We start from the raw sequence: 21,774 nt of genomic DNA on the forward strand, positions 1-21,774 counted from the left end.
GTAATTGAGTGTGGTGTCAATAAATGTATGGCATTATTCTATTAACATTTTGTCCGTCTGTCCATCAGCAACTGTAGTATTACCATCACTTCATACCCCTTAAAAGGGCCTTATCATTTTTGTTTAAAATGATGCTGTTCATGGGTCCGTACTTATACGTTTTTAATGTGGTGAAATGGTGTACACCTTAACTCCAAGTAGGGAGGCTAAATGTTCCCTTATATTGCTCTTTTTGGTGACAACCAAGAAGCAATCATGAACCTTAAATCTTATGCAAATGGCCAAGTGATGAAATACAATTGCAAATAGTACAACGTTATATCATTTTATTGGTTTTATACATAATATTTATACAATCAGGTATCAAGTTATAACATATATGATAAGTCTGTGAATGGCAACACGAGACTGAGGAAGATAGAGGGAGAAAAAAAGATGAACGAATAGAAATAGATATAACAGACACACTAAGGGCAACAGAGGAATAGAACATACACCTCCAGTTAGAGAGGTAGAAGAAGCATGCATAAGCACAGACAAAGAAACACGAAGAGAAATATAGCGGTAGAACAAGCATGTACACACACTGATTTAGAGGGAGATCACGCACGCACATGTGCTTATATACACACCCACTCACACACAGATAAAAGGAGGCAGATAACATACAAAGGAATAAAAGGTAGACGAAGCACACAGACACACACACACACACACACACATTGTTATGGTAAACAGTAAAAGTACCTGTTTCCTTGTTTGCCTTCTTGTTTGCCTTTAACTTCAATTAATTTAATTCATATGGTAAACAATTATGCATGGTGTTTATTATCATATAAACCATGCAACAACAAATGGACGATTTAAGAAAAAATCAAATTTCATGCCGAAAAATAGGTAATATATGTCAATGAGCAAAGACAAAATAAATACATTTTTGATATGTAAGAAACTGATTTCCTTAGCATCGATAAATGTAAAATGATTTCACTGCTAATAATGCACAAAAGATCATTCCTTTAATATTTTTGGTGCCCGGCAAGCATGAGGTTTGGCGCTATTAACTGGTTTAAATCCTCCTTGAGTTTCACTCTCCGTTAAAAAGGGAAATTACGACATTAATCATGAAATGGATTCACTTTGGTATGTCCTTTCGATAGCTCTGAAACTCCTTATGAATGATGACCTCAATCTCCTCCTTAGTGCACCTCACACCTGTTGGACATAAAATATGTAGATTACATAAGAATTTAGACTTTCAGAACATAACAGTTATAATTAATAATATTCAATAACAATCATATCTTTACTTTATAACTTTTGCATTTTCATTTCCTACAAAATCTTATAGAAAAAAATTAACCAAATAAAACTTTCTTAGTATCACACTATTTTTAAAGACCAAGGAATACACAGACCAAAACAGTTATTTCCACTGTTAGATTAGATTTCAATGCAATACATGATGTGCCGAGATATTTACATAAATTGAATTGGAAAATATTTGAGGTGGTACGCAAACTTTAACATAAATTCTAAGTAGAAAAAGGGGCATAATTTTGTCAAAATGCTTGATGGGGTTACCCCCTCATGTGTACAGGTTGGGGGCATGATGGTGAACAAAGTTTCAAAGCCATATGTCAATGGACTTTGAAAATATTTGAGGTGGTACGCAAACTTTAACATAAGTGGTTACGCCGACGCTTGGGTGACTAGGATAGCTCTCCTTATTCTTCGAATAGTCGAGCTAAAAATAGGATACTAATAAGACACATATATTTGCCTTAGAAGGATCAGATAGCATTTATCCTAATAATTTTAGAACTAAAAACTCTTACACAAAGGATAACAAAAGCCAAATCTACACATAAATGTTATCAAATTCAGTAAGCCAAGTCAACAAATGTACCTGTTCATCATCATCAATAGGACCAAATCCACTATGTTGTATGGCTCTCTTGGCTCTCTGTGACAGCCCAGTGAAGATCACAAGTGTCATATACTATTTTTGGAAGCATTGTGTGCCCTGCACTGTTGTCTGGCCTTTTTCCTATAAAATAAGTGCAAAGTTTCATTGCTGTTTCTCTAAGGCTATTATGATATTAAATATTTCGCAACCGGGAAAGTCAATGTGATATGTACTTGATTCAAATAATTCACTATGTTAAGCAGGAGTATAATATAGATTCTGTACACATGTATCAGGTGTTACATTGGACTTATTATTATTATTCAATAAACAGCCAAATGGGCAGAGTGTATAATAAACATGTATGTATAAATATGGTATGTACAGTAAAATCAAACGATCTTGGTTCAACATTCATCTGCTTGAGTTGAAATGTAAAACTATAAACAAGAGGGCCATGATGGCCCTAAATCGCTCACCTGATTGAAAGAGTTTAACCTTTGTTATTAATATAGCTTGTTTCTCAAAGAATATTGAACAAGAGCTGTCAAAGTATGTGACAAATGCCCCCCAATGTGACATTGATCTATGAACAAGTACATAAAAAGTTGATCTTGCCTTTATGTGTCAAATACATATTGCAAGTTATATTAAATTGCCTCTGAGCATAGAAAAAACCCCAATCATACTAAATGACAGCCAACACTCTTTATGTCCTCATATTCAGCATTCCATTGTGAATAAACACTTAGTGTATCTTTCACCTTAGAGGTAGGGACATGGGTCTTGCACACGACACGTTGTCTTGGTATGTCGAAAACATATGGCAAGTCATTTTAAAATCTGTCCATATAAGAGTAAGTCACAGCGCGGACACGACAGCCTATATTTTCCTTCAGGTTGCCATGGCAACCAGAGTTCTACATGGAATTAATTTCTTTGAACAATTTTGAAAAAGCACCAACCAAGGATCATTCCTATGAAGTTTCATCAAAATTGTCAAAGCGGTTTAGGAGAAGAAGATGATTATAACCAATTGTTGACATTTTCCTTTAGGTTGCCATGGCAACCAGGCCAAACAAAATTATGTGAACAAATTTATGAGAGGTCCATGCAAGGACACTTCAAACCAAATTTGCTGAAGATCTATCAAGGGGTTCATGCGAAGAAAATGTTAAGTTTTTTTTACTAATTTTAGCTCTGGTGGCCCTTAAAAGGGGCCAAACAAAATTATTTGAAAAGACCTGACAGAGGCCCATGCTAGGATGCTTCAGACTTGAAGATCCATCAAGCAGTTAATAAGATCAAGTTGTTTAAAGGTTTTTCTATTTTTTGCTCTGGTGACCCCTAAAAGGGGCCAAACAAAACCATTTGAACAAAGTTGAGAGAGGACCATGTAAGGATGCTACATATCAAGTATGGAGTCATTCTGACCTTTACTTTCAGAGGAAAAGATGTTTAAGTGACAAGACAATGTAAAAACAAATGACCCCTGAGCAAGGCCAATTTAACCCCGGGACAATAATTTGAATACCTTTGGTGTAGGTCCACTAGGTAACACTATATACCAAATATGAAAGCTCTAGGTCTTATATTTTGGAGAAGAGGATTTTTAAAGTTTTATTATATAAGACTATATAAAAATATTGAAAACCTAAGCCTATGAACACGGGGCGTGGCCAATTTTGACCCCAGGGCTAAAGTTTGAACAATCTTAATAGTGGTCCGATAAACAATGCTTCATACCAAATATCTAAGGCCTTCCCCTTTTGGTTTCGGAGAAGAAGATTTTATAAGTTTTCATCATATACATATATAAGGAAACCCATGACCGCCCGGGTGGGGCCATTTTTTGACCCCAGGGCCAAAGATTGAACAATATTGGTACAAGTCAACTATATGATATATCATGCCAAATATCTAAGCTCTTGTCACTACTTGATTTTACTTGTGTATCTATATATTTGTTATTAATTGTTGTATGTGGCCCATATTGAAAATTGGTATGTGTACTAAATATGTTATCCAGTTTAAATTAAGACGTTACTTGTCTTTGTGAGTTCGGAGAAGATTTTTTAAGTTTTCACTATAACACATATAGAGAAAACCCATCAGCCCCGGGGTGTGGCCAATTTTGACCCCAGGGCCATAATTTGAACAAACTTTGTAGAGGTCCACTAGACGATGAATCATGCCAAATATCTAAGCTCTAAGCCACGTAAGTTCAGAGGAGATGATTTTTGAAGTTTTCACTATAAACATATAGAGAAAACCCATGACCCCCGAAGGGGGTGGGGCCAATTTTGACCCCAAGGCCATAATTTGAACAATCTTTGTAGAGGTCCACTAGACGATGAATCATGCCAAATATCTAAGCTCTAGTCCAAGTAAGTTCAGAGGAGAAGATTTTTGAAGTTTTAACTATAAACATATAGAGAATACCCTAACCCCCCTGGGCGGGGCCAATTTTGACCCCAAGGCCATAATTTGAACAATCTTTGTAGAGGTCCACTAGACGATGAATCAAGCCAAATATCTAAGCTCTAAGCAACGTAAGTTCAGAGGAGATTTTTGATTTTTTTAAATATAAACATATAGAGAAAACCCATGAATGCCCAGGGGCTGGGCCAATTTTGACCACAGGGCCATAATTTGAACAATCTTTGTAGAGGTCCACTAGACGATGAATCATGCCAAATACCTAAGCTCTAGTCCAAGTAAGTTAAGAGGAAAAGATTTTTGAAGTTTTAATTATAAACATATCAAGTATACCCTAACCCCCCGGGGGGGGCCAATTTTGACCCCAAGGCCATAACTTGAACAATCTTTGTAGAGGTCCTCTAGACGATGAATCATGCCAAATATCTAAGCTCTAGTCCAAGTAAGTTAAGAGGAGAAGATTTTTGAAGTTTTAACTATAAACATATCAAGTATACCCATGACCCCCCGGGGCGGGGCCAATTTTGACCCCAAGGCCATAATTTGAACAATCTTGGTAGAGGTCCACTAGACAATGAATCATGCCAAATATCTAAGCTCTAGTCCAAGTAAGTTCAAAGGAGATGATTTTTGAAGTTTTCACTACAAACATATAGAGAAAACCCATGACCCCACGGGGCGGGGCCAATTTTGACCACAGGGCCATAATTTGAACAAACTTTGTAGAGGTTCACTAGACGATGAATCATGACAAATATCTAAGCTCTAGGCCAAGTAAGTTCAGAGGAGAAGATTTTTTAAGTTTTCACTATAAACATATAGAGAAAACCCATGACCCCCCGGGGCGGGGCCAATTTTGACCCAAGGGCCATAATTTGAACAATCTTGGTAGAGGACCATTTGGTGATCCTACCTACCATATATCAACGGCCTAAGCCTTGTGGTTTGGGAGAAGAAGATTTTTAAAGTTTTTCCTTTCCATTGCCATGGCAATCAGAGTTCTGCATGGAATTCAATTCTTTGAACAATTTTCAAAGGGGACCACCCAAGGAACATTCCTGTGAAGTTTGGATGAAATTGGCTAAGCGGTTTATGAGGAGATGTCGTTTAAAGTAAAAGTTTACAGACGGACGACGGACGGACGCCGGACGGACGCCGGACAAATTGTGATCACAAAAGCTCACCTTGTCACTATGTGACAGGTGAGCTAAAAAATTACATTACCTTGACTTCCTTAGACATCAAGAACTGCACTAGGGTTTCATTCTTTTCTTTCATGTTTTGCAACCTGCAAGGTAGATATTAAATTGCATGAACCAACCAAAAACAAATACAGTTTGAGGCAAACCATGTTATTCACTGTTTATCATCCAAATATTTTTATCATTTTTTATAAAAAATATTTTTTATTGCCATGGCACCTTACATTTTGTGCCTGAATCAAGACCATAGATTAGATTAGATTAGATTTATTTCGGCATAGGAAGCATATACATAGTTAACAACATAACATAGGATAAAATAATGAGCATTATTAAATACTATATCACATACGAGAAAACTATGACATACACACCAACACCAAGGATAACACAAAAAAGGGCAAGCCCTTATTTCCATTGTGGTCCTTTGTATTGGCGGCATGACACAGAGAGGCGGACCTAAATATAATCATGTGTAAAAGTACTATTGAGTCATAAAAATGTATATCACAGTCAAATCTTGAATTAGTGACACTCCTGTTTGCAGCTAGGATTTAAAACACATTTCTAAAATTGTAAAAAGATATTAGCAAACAATTTAAAATCCTGAGCCGAAATAGGTAAAAACAATTTTAAATACTGTTCATAAGATGCCTTTTGATGGCAACCTTAAAACTTTGTAACCTGTTGATCTCCGTTAACTCTACAGGTAAATCATTCCATAGTTTAATTCCAGAGAAAGCAAAGGACTTAGAACCATGACTTTTGACTTTAGGTAGACAATACCCACCCTTTTGACTAAGTCTTGTACTATAATTATGTACGGAATCTTGCAAAATAAAGTGTTCACCCATGTAATCCGGAGACAGGCCATTTTTTATCTTAAAAACATGACACAACATTATCTGTTCAACTCTTCTGTGGACCGGTAACCAGCTAAGGGACTTAAAGTGGGATGGGTCAATATGGGCTCTGGAATCTAAGTCAAGTACAAATCTCATTATTTTATTTTGACAAGTTTGTAACTTATTTTTTAAAGACTGTGTCAAGCTATTATACCAAACAGAGCATGCGTAGTCATAGTGACACTGAATTAGAGACATAACCAGAAGTTTCTTGGTATGCTGAGTAAGAAACTCTTTCTTGCGGTAAAGAAATTTTAACCGAGAGTTGGCCTTCTTAAGAACAGACTCGGCCATGGAGCAAAATGACAGATTTTGGTCTATAGTAATCCCAAGATACTTGATAGATGAAGTTGATTCAATGGATGTACCAGAACAGGTTATATGCAGGTTAGATTGTGACCTAAGCTTTTGCTTGGACCCAAATAAAATTGACTCGGTTTTACCCAAGTGCAGTGACAACTTATTGTCCACTAACCATTGGCTGACCAAATCCATATCATCTGTCAGCGCCTTTTTAACAACAGATAAACTTTTACCAGATACCAGGATACCAGAATCATCAGCATATAAAAGCAATTTATTTTTGACCACAGCTGACATATCATTTACATAAATTAAAAAGAGAAGGGGTCCAAGGATTGAGCCCTGAGGAACCCCACATGTTATTTTGGAATTGGAAGAATAAGTACCAGAGACATCTACAAGCTGCAGTCTATCTGATAAATATGATTTGAACCAATTTAGGACGTCAATACTAAGACCTGATACTTGTAGTTTCATTAAAAGAATGGAATGGTCGACTGTGTCAAACGCTTTCTGCAAATCCAGCAGCACCATACCAACAATATTACCTTTATCGTTTTCATACCTGATAAAGTCTGTAAGGTGAACTAGACAAGTATCAGTAGAGAAACCACTCCTGAAACCTGATTGTAATTTATATAACAGATCTTTATCCTTAAAATAAGCTTCAACCTGGTCATAAACCACCTTTTCAAGGAGTTTAGATACAACATTTAAAATGGACACAGGCCGATAATTACCAACAGACAATTTGTCGTTCTTTTTATAGAGGGGAACAACTCTTGCAGATTTAAGATCATCAGGGACTTGACCTTGGATAAGGGATAAGTTTATGATATGAGCTAATGGACCAGCAATAACTGGGGATCCATCTCTGATAAAACGAGAAGGTATACCATCTAAACCAGTAGCTTTTTTGACACCTAATGAAGTTAAGTATTTAAGAACTTTACTTTCAGAAACAATGGAAAAAGAAAAACTGTTTGCAAAAGCACCCTTATTTGCATAATAAGTATTAACAAAATTCTTACTAAATTTATGCACACTTTCTGGCAACTTTTCAACAAGTTTACATGCAACTGTTGTATAAAATTTGTTGAATGATTCAGCAATAAGTTTCTTTTCAAAACACACATTATCATCGATATTTAAACAAATATTTGAACCAGTTGAAGATGAACCCTTCTTGGAAGGCAAACCAAGATTTTTAACAGTTTTCCATAAAGAGGTTGAGTCATTTTTGTTCTCCTCGAGTGTATTAGTAAAATATTCCTTTTTTGATTTGACAATAAGATTCTGAACCCATTTCCACAAACTTAAGATTAAAGAACCTTCCAGAAGTAATAATACACTTGTTTACAAAACACAAATTGAACATTTTACTTACAATTTGTGTTAACAGCATCCAAAGAATTGGCCTCATAAAAATATAATTTCATTATCTCTATAGAGCCATCTTCGTTAACTTCCAGAATATGTTTGGAGTTCTTGCACAATCCGGATATTTTTATGTGAAAATTAATATAATTCATCAATAAAGGCTTATCTTTTTTTACCTTTCTTTGAAAGCACATCCTTTGGTGTTTTTTGTCTTGAATTCCCTTTCTCTGGTGTTTCTCCATGATGCTCTCTTGATCTTAAAAGTATCAAAGGTCAAAAGCATACGGGTCTAAACTCTGACACAAGAAATTGATGGTATATCATAATAAAAGTATTTTTGTACTTGGCACATTTAGATGTGTTCTCACCCATAGGATTAATGTACACCAAACAATTTGCATTTGACCATAACTCTTGGGGCCCAAAACATAATCTCTTAAAAGGTCTCTGGAAAAATCTTCATATATATATATATATATATAAACTAAGTTTGGTCGCAAAATGTCGACCCTTACCTAAGTTATTTAATACTAAACATTTTTCTATAAATAGTAACTTTGACCTTGACCTTGATCCTAGAAGCCTCAAACTCAATCCCATGAAAGGTCTCCATAAACTCTTCCTATATACCAAGTTTGGTGACTAGATGCCAAACCTAGCTAAAATTATTCGATACATAAGGTGACTTTGACGCTGCCCTCCCACTAGCCTGCCCGAACAATGACACAAGTCATTTTAATGTAGCATGGTGCATATTTCAGTATTTTATTAGTTTGTGTGTTTGGTATGGTTCTATATCGTATATCGTTTTGTATTGTTTGTGTATCGTCGTGTTTAGTGTTGTGCTACGTAGTTATTGTCCTCTGTGCGTTACTGTCCGTCTATGTCCGTCTATGTCCGAGTGCGTCAGAGCGTGAATACTGGTTATGCGAGTTTGTCTAAATTTATAGAGTGATTGATTGGTTCATAATGCCTTTTCCCCTTTTTCCCGCTTCATTGCACACGCCCTTATTTATATATACACATATATCATTCCGTTCTGAATCATCATCGACGCAAGTCAAGATTTCAATTGTAACAGTTGTTACTATTTATTTAATATTCGCTCTTATCATTGAGCTCAAATATTCATTCATATTTAATTATTATTTAGACGTGCCTGGTAAGTTTATTGCTCATAGTTCTTAGAATGTTTTATGTATTTAACCGCGAAGTCTCCCTTGATATATTTACCGATCACTGTCCATTGTCTTTGTATTTGGTGTTATTAATAATATGATTATGTTAGCATATACTTTTATATGTTTTATTATATGTTTTAGGTTTCGTTCGACTACGTATAAATAAATATTCGAACTCCGAAGTTGAGTGGTTTTGTCTTGGGACACCCACACTACATTAATAAATAGTGTTCCCTTTGTCAAAACCTGGTTAAGAATATGAAAATGTGCAACAGAAATAAAAAAAAAAATCAACCAAGGGCCATAATTTGTAATCAAGGTTAAAATGTAGTTAGGTAACCTTGTTGTAATATGGTCATCAATAATTCTGTGACGTATTTAGTCAAGTGAATGAAGGGTATAGAAGTTTTTTTTATGAAAATCCCAACTTGCCCTACTTGAACCTGCCCTAAAACTTTAACCTAAGTTCCTTAAGGGGCCATAACTTGTATTAAAGATAATATGGAGTTATGTAACCTTATTGTGTAATAGTCCCAAACAACTGTTGAAGTATTAACAAGCATTTTCAGTGAAAAGATATCCCCCCGCCAATGATGGCTTGTTTGTGCTTGATGGCTTGTTTGTGCTTGAAGGTTAAAAAAAAAAAAAAAATCTCAAAAAGAATAAGATAAGCACATTGGTTTTACTGAGAAACGGCTGCAAACAATGATTTTTTTTAATAAATCAAGGGCAATAACTCTAAGGAAAATTGACCAATCCAAAAGAAAAATAGACAGGCATCATCACAGTATGTTGGTTCTTATTTATTCGAAGTGTCATGAAATTCTACCAGCTAGTTGCATAGAAAAGGCTGCAACATGGATCTTTTAATAAATCAAGGGCAAATAACTCATATAGAAATAACACAATCCAAAATATAAATAAACAGGCATCATCACAGTATGTTGGTTCATATTTATTTCAAGATTCAAGAATTTCTACCAACTAGTTACTGCGAAATGGCTGTAAATGAGTTTTTCAAAAAATCAAGGGCAATAACTCCAAGTACAATTGACCAATCCAAAAAAAAATGAACAGGCATCATCCCAGTATAGTAATTCATATTTATATTAAGTTTCACGAAATTCTGCCAGCTAGTGACTGAGAAATGGCTGTGAATGTGCATTTTTCAAAAAATCAAGGGCAATAACTCCAAGTACAATTGACCAATCCAAAAAAAAATGAACAGGCATCATCCCAGTATAGTAATTCATATTTATATTAAGTTTCATGAAATTCTGCCAGCTAGTGACTGAGAAATGGCTGTGAATGTGCATTTTTCAAAAAATCAAGGGCAATAACTCCAAGGACAATTGACCAATCAAATTTTTTTTTGGACGGGCATCATTCCAGTATAGTGGTTCATATTTATTTTAAGTTTCATGAAATTATACCGGCTAGTTACTGAGAAAACGCAGGTGACGGACGGAAGGAAGGACGGACGAAAGGAAAGACGGACTGACGGACGGAAGGATGGACGGACAACGCCATTTCAATATCCCCCTCCCTATTTCATAGGCGGGGGATAATTAAGTCAATTGAATGAAGGATAAAGAAGTTATTAATAAATATCCCAACCTGCCCTAAAACTTTAACCTAAGTTCCATAGTCAATCAGGGGCCATAATATGTATAAATGATAATATGGAGTTATCTAACCTCATTATGTGATGGCCTTGAACAATTTTGTAAAGTATTAAATGAATTGAATGATGGGTATTGAAGTTTTAAGTGAAAATCCCAACTTGCCCTTATACTTTAACCAGACGCCGACGTGAGTAGTAAAGTCCTCCTTATTCTTCGAATAGTCGAGCTAAACTTGGACAGGATAAACACTTCATGTTTGTCATCTTGAATACTGCTTAAATCTTATCAGACCAACCTAGCTCAAGGAATCCACCAATAAAGTGATGTACATAGCACTTTCTCACATTAATTACTTTATTTTCAAAAAGGAATATTAAACTATACATTTGTAGTTACCTGATCAAGACTGCCGAAGGTCACTTCATTTTCATTTTTTTCCCAACAGAAACGGCTTCAACAATGAATATGTCAGTTTGTCCAGGCTGCCAAGGGAATCAACTTTTAGAAATGGCTCTAGTGAGGTACCCTCCCTCAAGCCAATATCTCCATCTACACCAATCAGATTGAGGATAAAAATTTGCACTGTCCACTCCAGCATCCAACTTCCTGTTGTCACAGCAACCACATAGCGTAACACTGAAAATCATGGTTTAAATTTCAGAATCAAAATTATGATCCCATCACAGGCTGATAACAACTATACGCCAAATGGCGACATGTGAAAGAGACTTTGACACAGATATTTCTCTTCAATGCAATTGCATTACAGAATAACATGGAGTTGAAAAATATATGTGAGCTGTGGCACTACGCCTCAGCATGTTTTTTTGAAAATCCAATAATGCATGGTAAAGTTACAGCCCTGACATGGATTAGTCTAAACCAGTCCCATCAACAGTACTCATTTTGACATTTAAGTTGTAAGTGTGACTTTAATCTTTAATGAACAGACCTTGGTCTTTTGTGTAACACACCACCTCATCATGGTGTACCTTCATGGCAAGTTGTTTGAAAATCCTATAATGCATGGTCAAGATACAGCCCAGACAAGGATCATTTCAACCTTTGACCTCTAATCATGACCTTGACCTTTGACATACAGACCTGCTTCTTGTGCGCGAAACACACCACCTCACCATGGTGGACCTTCATGGCAAGTTTTTAGAAAATCCTATAATGCACAGTCAAGAAACAGCTGGGACAAATTCAGTCTGCATTTACCTACGGACACACATGCATGCACGCAAATACACGGAACCCCCATTGTGATAACTATGTCTCACTCACCGCAAACAGGCTTGTCAACAAATGCCTGTTTACTAACACTTAAGATTTGTTTGAGCATTTATACTGTATAAACGCAGTAGAGGACACAAGCTAACTCCAAAAAATCAAATGAATTCTTTCTTGATACAAAGCAATTAACATTAATACCAGTACTTAATACCCAACATTATGTGGGAAGTTTAAAGCTGCACTCTCACAGATTGAACATTTTGACAACTTTTTTATTTTTTGTCTTGGAATGAGCCACTTTTTTGCGAAAATACATGGAAACCAGTTATACAAGACTCCTGACAAAAAAATAGATCGCAGATTTTCATATTAAGTTCAAAAATTGATGTTTTGTGCATTTTTCTTAAACCGTTAGTAACGCTTTAAGCCATGAAACAGAAATATTAAAGTCTGATTTGATCTTCAACATTCTTTTATCATTGGTATGCAGATATTTATGCAAAGATTTGCTCTTTCCAAGACAATAAAATAAAAAAGTTGTAAAAACGGTATATCTGTGAGAGTGCAGCTTTAAGTACAAGGAATATTTATATAGACCTGGCAGGCTAGGGGTGCCTTTACGTACTGCTGGTAGTCCTCTACAGATTGAACCATCAACTTTGTCAAGGGCAAGCCAGTGGTCGACGAAGTACATAAGCTTATCACTGCTATCCTCATCATACATTCACACCTAAGTACAAAGACAAAGTGCAAGACAGAGAATTAGTATATAGGCTAAATAACAATCTCAGATGTCATGTATTATTAACAGAACAGATATAGAACTATGGCCCATTATAGGATTTTAGGGCGATGTATGTTAGTACAAATCACGATTCTCATAATGATCATTATACTTAGCTTCTAGTGGTTTAAGTTAATCAAAAGGAATGCACAATAAAATCAGCAATATCATACATAATCAAGCCTCCAGTCAGGTTAGAGCCAGAGTTGTCACATTCTAGTCGGATCTTGGTTACTCAGCAAACCTGCCCGGTGCTGATATGGAACTCAGACTTGGCCCCGGAAGTGAATGCCAGAGTCCCAGGTTCTAAAGATGAGAGGAGGAGGGCTGCAGTGTGGCCACTGGTGCCATACATGGTGATTTGAACCTTCCCTGTGGTGGCCGTCCTTTTACCCTCGCTAGTCTTCACAGTCACTGTACATGAGCAACCTAATTTAGGATTAATAAAACAACTGTTGAATGGCTAGTGAATAAATTCTTCTTTCACAATCATGCTGGGGGTGCCTGATTTACTTTTAATCAAAAGGTGGTGATCTACCTCAAACTTTCAGTTTTGTTTTGTTTTTGGTAACTTTCAGTTGAAATGGTTTTTGAAATAAAAGTTTATTAAGTGTGAACTGGATTTTTTCTTTTCCTTTGTTGATGGTTGTTTTTTGTGTTAATGACATCTGAACGTTATTACTTTTATTCACTAAAACATTATTTTTTAATTCCATCAAAGCATCACAAAATTTTCGAAGAACAGTACACTACAAAATTAAACAACGTTTCTTACACAAGAACAGCGCATAGTCTTTATAAATAACATTTTGAGTCTAGTAAGTACTGATCATTCTAAACAATGTATGTACCAAATAGTTTAAGCCAAGTACATACCAATGATTCTCAACAAAGTGTGTACCAATCATTCTGAGGAGAGGTCTATAAATAATTCACAGCCAAGTACATTCTGAGCCAAGTATGTACTAATCATTCTCAGCCAAGTACTTACCAATCATTCTCAGCATCGTCTCCATGTGGCAGTTATCGTTGTGCGAGTCCAGCCAGGGGCCGCACTGGAACACGTGCCTTATGTGTGACTTGTCCTCGCTCCTTTCTGTGACAACAACCATCTCCACAAAGAAGCCAGCCCTGTGTCCCCTACCATCATGACACAACGAGAGTTGCTCCAGAGTCTCAATATCCACAACTTCAAACAAATGTGTCCAACTGCAAAATGAGTAATAGCAAAAGCTTGTTAACATTTAACTTTAACTAGAGTGTGGTCTTGTGTTGTGGAGAAAATCAAAGTACAATGAAACCTACTTGTCCGGCTTAGTGAGCACTAACCAAACATAAAGTGACTGGTTGTCACCCTAGTCAACACATCAGGGACATACTAGGCCAGAGAGGAATACATAGTGACCTCCGGATACTGGTTGTCACCCTAGTCAACACATTAGGGACATACTAGGCCAGAGAGGAAGAGTGACCTCCGGATACTGGTTGTCGCCAAATGAAACACATAATAATTGTCACCCTAGTAGACACATTATAGGGACAAACTAGGACAGAGCTGAATACATAGTGACCTCCGGATACTGGTTGTCGCCCTAGTAGACACATACTAAGTCAGAGATGACTACATAGTGACCTCCGGATACTGGTTGTCCCCCTAGTAGACACATTAAAGGGACATACTAGGTAAGAGATGAATATATAGTGACTCCGGATACTGGTTGTCGCCCTAGTAGACACATTATAGGGACATACTAGGTCAGAGCTGGATACATAGTGACCTCCGGTTACTGGTTGTCGCCCTAGTAGACACATTATAGGGACATACTAGGTAAGAGATGGATACATAGTGACCTCCGGATACCGGTTGTCTCCCTAGTAGACACATTATAGGGACATACTAGGTAAGAGATGGATACATAGTGACCTCCGGATACCGGTTGTCGCCCTAGTAGACATATTATAGGGACATACTAGGTAAGAGATGGATACATAGTGACCTCCGGATACCGGTTGTCGCCCTAGTAGACATATTATAGGGACATACTAGGTAAGAGATGGATACATAGTGACCTCCGGATACCGGTTGTCGCCCTACTAGACATATTATAGGGACATACACAAGTACTAGGTAAGAGATGGATACATAGTGACCTCCGGATAACGATTGTCGCCCTAGTAGACACATTATAGGGACATACTAGGTAAGAGATGGATACATAGTGACCTCCGGATACTGGTTGTCGCCCTAGTAGACACATTATAGGGACAAACTAGGACAGAGCTGGATACATAGTGACCTCCGGATACCGGTTGTCCCCCTAGTAGACACATTATAGGGACAAACTAGGACAGAGCTGGATACATAGTGACCTCCGGATACTGGTTGTCGCCCTAGTAGACACATTATAGGGACAAACTAGGACAGAGCTGGATACATAGTGACCTCCGGATACTGGTTGTCGCCCTGGTAGACACATTATAGGGACAAACTAGGACAGAGCTGGATACATAGTGACCTCCGGATACTGGTTGTCGCCCTAGTAGACACATTATGGGACAAACTAGGACAGAGCTGGATAAATAGTGACCTCCGGATACTGGTTGTCGCCCTAGTAGACACATAATAGGGACATACTAGGACAGAGCTGGATAAATAGTGACCTCCGGATACTGGTTGTCGCCTTAGTAGACACATTATAGGGACATACTAGGTCAGGGATGAATACATAGTGACCTCCGGATACTGGTTGTCGCCCTAGTAGACACATACTAGGTCAGAGATGAATACATAGTGACCTCCGGATACTGGTTGTCGCCCTAGTAGACTCATTATAGGTCAGAGATATATACATAGTGACCTCCGGATACTGGTTGTCGCCCTAGTAGACATATTTAAGTGACGTACTAGGTAAGAGATGAATACATAGTGACCTCCGGATACTGGTTGTCGCCCTAGTAGACACATACTAGGTCAGAGATGAATACATAGTGACCTCCGGATACTGGTTGTCGCCCTAGTAGACACATACTAGGTCAGAGATGAATACATAGTGACCTCCGGATACTGGTTGTCGCCCTAGTAGACATATTTTAGTGACATTCTAGGTCAGAGCTGGATAAATAGTGACCTCCGAATACTGGTTGTCGTCCTAGTAAACACATTATAGGGACATACTAGGTCAGAAATGAATACATAGTGATCTCCGGATACTGGTTGTCGCCCTAGTAGACACATTATAGGGACATACTAGGTAAGAGATGAATACATCTGGATACTGGTTGTCGTCCTAGTAGACTCATTATAGGGACATACTAGGTAAGAGATGAATACATAGTGACCTCCGGATACTGGTTGTCGCCCTAGTAGACACATTATAGGGGCATACTAGGAAAGAGATGAATATATGGTGACCTCCGGATACCGGTTGTCGCCCTAGTAGACACATTATAGGGACAAAATAGGTCAGAGCCGGATAGATAGTGACTTCCGGATACTGGTTGTCACTCTAGTAGACACATTATAGGGACATACTAGGTCAGAGCTGGATACATAGTGACCTCCGGATACTGGTTGTCGCCCTAGTAGACACATTATAGGGACATACTAGGTAAGAGATGAATACATGGTGACCTCCGGATACCGGTTGTCGCCCTAGTAGACACATTATAGGGACATACTAGGTCAGAGCTGGATACATAGTGACCTCCGGATATTGGTTGTCGCCCTAGTAGACACATTAAAGGAACATACTAGGTAAGAGATGAATACATAGTGACCTCCGGATACTGGTTGTCGCCCTAGTAGACATATTATAGGGAAATACTAGGACAGAGCCGGATACATAGTGACCTCCGGATACTGGTTGTCGCCCTAGTAGATATATACTAGGTCAGAGCTGAATACTTAGTGACCTCTGGATACCGGTTGTTGCCCTAGTAGACACATTATAGGGACAAACTAGGTCAGAGCCGGATAGATAGTGACCTCCGGATACTGGTTGTCGCCCTAGTAGACTCATTATAGGGACATACTAGGTCAGAGCTGGATACATAGTGACCTCCGGATACTGGTTGTCGCCCTAGTAGACACATTATAGGGACATACTAGGTCAGAGCTGGATACATAGTGACCTCCGGATACTGGTTGTCGCCCTAGTAGACATATTATAGGGACATACTAGGTAAGAGATGAATACATAGTGACCTCCGGATACTGGTTGTCGCCCTAGTAGACTCATTATAGGTCAGAGATGAATACATAGTGACCTCCAGATATTGGTTGTCGCCCTAGTAGACACATACTAGGTCAGAGATGAATACATAGTGACCTCCGGATACTGGTTGTCGCCCTAGTAGATATATTTTGGTGACATACTAGGTCAGAGCTGGATAAATAGTGACCTCCGGATACTGGTTGTTGTCCTAGTAAACACATTATAGGGACAAACTAGGTCAGAAATGAATACATAGTGATCTCCGGATACTGGTTGTCGCCCTAGTAGACATATTATAGGGACATACTAGGTAAGAGATGAATACATAGTGACCTCCGGATACTGGTTGTCGCCCTAGTAGACATATTATAGGGACATACTAGGTAAGAGATGAATACATAGTGACCTCCGGATACTGGTTGTCGCCCTAATAGACACATTATAGGGACATACTAGGTAAGAGATGAATACATAGTGACCTCCGGATACTGGTTGTCGCCCTAGTAGACACATTATAGGGACATACTAGGTCAGAGCTGGATACATAGTGACCTCCGGATATTGGTTGTCGCCCTAGTAGACACATTAAAGGAACATACTAGGTAAGAGATGAATACATAGTGACCTCCGGATACTGGTTGTCGCCCTAGTAGACATATTATAGGGAAATACTAGGACAGAGCCGGATACATAGTGATCTCCGGATACTGGTTGTCGCCCTAGTAGATATATACTAGGTCAGAGCTGAATACTTAGTGACCTCTGGATACCGGTTGTTGCCCTAGTAGACACATTATAGGGACAAACTAGGTCAGAGCCGGATAGATAGTGACCTCCGGATACTGGTTGTCGCCCTAGTAGACTCATTATAGGGACATACTAGGTCAGAGCTGGATACATAGTGACCTCCGGATACTGGTTGTCGCCCTAGTAGACTCATTATAGGGACATACTAGGTCAGAGCTGGATACATAGTGACCTCCGGATACTGGTTGTCGCCCTAGTAGACATATTATAGGGACATACTAGGTAAGAGATGAATACATAGTGACCTCCGGATACTGGTTGTCGCCCTAGTAGACTCATTATAGGTCAGAGATGAATACATAGTGACCTCCAGATATTGGTTGTCGCCCTAGTAGACACATACTAGGTCAGAGATGAATACATAGTGACCTCCGGATACTGGTTGTCGCCCTAGTAGATATATTTTGGTGACATACTAGGTCAGAGCTGGATAAATAGTGACCTCCGGATACTGGTTGTTGTCCTAGTAAACACATAATAGGGACAAACTAGGTCAGAAATGAATACATAGTGATCTCCGGATACTGGTTGTCGCCCTAGTAGACATATTATAGGGACATACTAGGTAAGAGATGAATACATAGTGACCTCCGGATACTGGTTGTCGCCCTAGTAGACATATTATAGGGACATACTAGGTAAGAGATGAATACATAGTGACCTCCGGATACTGGTTGTCGCCCTAATAGACACATTATAGGGACATACTAGGTAAGAGATGAATACATAGTGACCTCCGGATACTGGTTGTCGCCCTAGTAGAAATATTATAGGGAAATACTATGACAGAGCCGGATACAGAGTGACCTCCGGATACTGGTTGTCGCCCTAGTAGACATATACTAGGTCAGAGCTGAATACTTAGTGACCTCTGGATACCGGTTGTCGCCCTAGTCGACACATTATAGGGACAAACTAGGTCAGAGCCGGATAGATAGTGACCTCCGGATACTGGTTGTCGCCCTAGTAGACACATTATAGGGACATACTAGGTCAGAGCTGGATACATAGTGACCTCCGGATACTGGTTGTCGCCCTAGTAGACACATTATAGGGACAAACTAGGTCAGAGCCGGATTCATAGTGACCTCCGGATACTGGTTGTCGCCCTAGTAGACACATTATAGGGGCATACTAGGTAAGAAATGAATATATAGTGACCTCCGGATACTGGTTGTCACCCTAGCAGACACATAATAGGGACAAACTAGGTCAATTATAGTGATATACTAGGTCAGAGCCGGATAGATAGTGACCTCCGGATACTGGTTGTCGCCCTAGTAGACACATTATAGGAACATACTAGGTCAGAGCTGGATACATAGTGACCTCCGGATACTGGTTGTCGCCCGAGTAGACACATAATAGGGACATACTAGGTAAGAGATGAATACATAGTGACCTCCGGATACTGGTTGTCGCCCTAGTAGACATATTATAGGGACATAGTAGGTAAGAGCTGAATACATAGTGACCTCCGGATACTGGTTGTCGCCCTAATAGACACATTATAGGGACATACTAGGTAAGAGATGAATACATAGTGACCTCCGGATACTGGTTGTCGCCCTAGTAGACATATTATAGGGAAATACTAGGACAGCGCCGTATACATAGTGACCTCCGGATACTGGTTGTCGCCCTAATAGACATATACTAGGTCAGAGCTGAATACTTAGTGACCTCTGGATACCGGTTGTCGCCCTAGTAGACACATTATAGGGACAAACTAGGTCAGAGCCAGATAGATAGTGACCTCCTGATACTGGTTGTCACCCTAGTAGACACATTATAGGGACATACTAGGTCAGAGCTGGATACATAGTGACCTCCGGATACTGGTTGTCGCCCTAGTAGACACATTATAGGGACAAACTAGGTCAGAGCCGGATTCATAGTGACCTCCGGATACTGGTTGTCGCCCTAGTAGACACATTATAGGGGCATACTAGGTAAGAGATGAATATATAGTGACCTCCGGATACTGGTTGTCACCCTAGCAGACAAATAATAGGGACAAACTAGGTCAATTATAGTGATATACTAGGTCAGAGCTGGATAGATAGTGACCTCCGGATACTGGTTGTCGCCCTAGTAGACTCATTATAGGGACATACTAGGTCAGAGCTGGATACATAGTGACCTCCGGATACTGGTTGTCGCCCGAGTAGACACATTATAGGGACATACTAGGTCAGAGCCGGATTCATAGTGACCTCCGGATACTGGTTGTCGCCCTTGTAGACATATTTTAGGGACATACTAGGTCAGAGCTGGATAAATAGTGACCACCGGATACTGGTTGTCGCCCTAGAAGGCACATTAAAGGGACATACTAGGTAAGAGATGAATATATAGTGACTCCGGATACTGGTTGTCGCCCTAGTAGACACATTATAGGGACATACTAGGTAAGAGATGAATATATAGTGACTCCGGATACTGGTTGTCGCCCTAGTAGACACATTATAGGGACATACTAGGTGAAAGCCGGACACATAGTGACTACGGATACTGGTTGTCGTCCTAGTAAACACATTATAGGGACATACTAGGACAGGGATGATTACATAGTGACCACCGGATACCGGTTGTCGCCCTAGTAGACACATTATGGGGACATACTAGGTAAGAGATGAATATATAGTGACCTCCGGATACTGGTTGTCGCCCTAGTAGACACATTATAGGGACAAACTAGGACAGAGCTGGATACATAGTAACCTCCGGATACTGATTGTCGCCCTAGTAGACACATTTAAGGGACATACTAGGTCAGAGAGGAATACATTGTGACCTCCGGATACTGGTTGTCGCCCTAGTAGACACATTATAGGGACATACTAGGTCAGAGCTGGATAAATAGTGACCTCCGGATATTGGTTGTCGCCCAAGTAGACACAAAATAGGGACATACTAGCTCAGAGATGAATACATAGTGAACTCCAGATAACGGTTGTCGCCCCAGTCAACACATTATAGAGACAAACTAGGACAGAGCTGGATACATAGTGACCTCCGGATACTGGTTGTCGGATACTGGTTGTCGCCTAAGGAGACACATAATAGGGAGATACTTTGTCAAAGTTGACTACAAAGTGACTTCTGGATACTGGTTGTCGCCCTAGTTGACACATTATAGGGACATACTAGGTCAGGGTGAATACATAGTGACCTCCGGCTACCAGACACATAATAGGGACATGTATACGAGGCAATATAGAATCAAGAATTTGCGCAAGCCTGGATGACATTTTACAAGTGCAGGGCTTGATGGCTTATGTTAATTAACAACTGCAGGGCTTGCTGGCTTTTGTTTATTTCAACCACTTGTTGTCCTAGCAAACGCATAATAGGAACACACTAGAACTGTGCGATCTAGACCGGAGCTCTACATATAGTGACCTTCAACAATATTTCTATACACTATTACAGAGATAATAAGTTAATATTAGTTTGCCATGAATTGTCAAACCGATGAATTTAGATGATAATTAATATTAATAATAAATTAAATATGCGCTCGACGACATGCTTTACTGTTTACATAATACCTCGAATTTATATTACAATGTAATTTAATACCTGGTTATTCAAATCTACTATCTTTGGCATTGACAAAGGAAGACGTTTTCGATTATTTCTAATCGAAATTTAGTTCGTTGGCATATTTAATCGGTAGACCATAGTCCATACGCCATAAAAACATTATTTTCATTAGTCGATTTGGTAGCCATTTTGATTTTGTGACGTTTGCACACGTCACACAAACAACTGCCCTTGACTCCG

General features: G+C 38.8%; 1 long non-coding RNA gene across 2 annotated transcripts; it reads right to left on the minus strand.

Annotated features, from left to right (window-relative positions):
* Positions 1-309: 309 nt before the first annotated feature.
* Positions 310-21,768, minus strand: LOC128220596 (uncharacterized). 2 transcript variants are annotated; one of them, XR_008258821.1, is made up of 9 exons: positions 21,571-21,768; positions 13,956-14,173; positions 13,138-13,393; positions 12,806-12,910; positions 11,341-11,580; positions 8,315-8,394; positions 5,573-5,636; positions 1,910-2,050; positions 310-1,215 (listed from the first exon to the last, which is right to left on the minus strand). It is a non-coding gene; the product is annotated as an uncharacterized LOC128220596 (long non-coding RNA). The 2 variants fall into 2 exon arrangements; XR_008258820.1 differs by having other exon boundaries at positions 12,778-12,910.
* Positions 21,769-21,774: the final 6 nt, after the last annotated feature.

Source organism: Mya arenaria, chromosome 2 (assembly GCF_026914265.1).
Source record: "Mya arenaria isolate MELC-2E11 chromosome 2, ASM2691426v1".
In the NCBI taxonomy this organism is placed as follows: Eukaryota; Metazoa; Mollusca; class Bivalvia; order Myida; family Myidae; genus Mya; species Mya arenaria.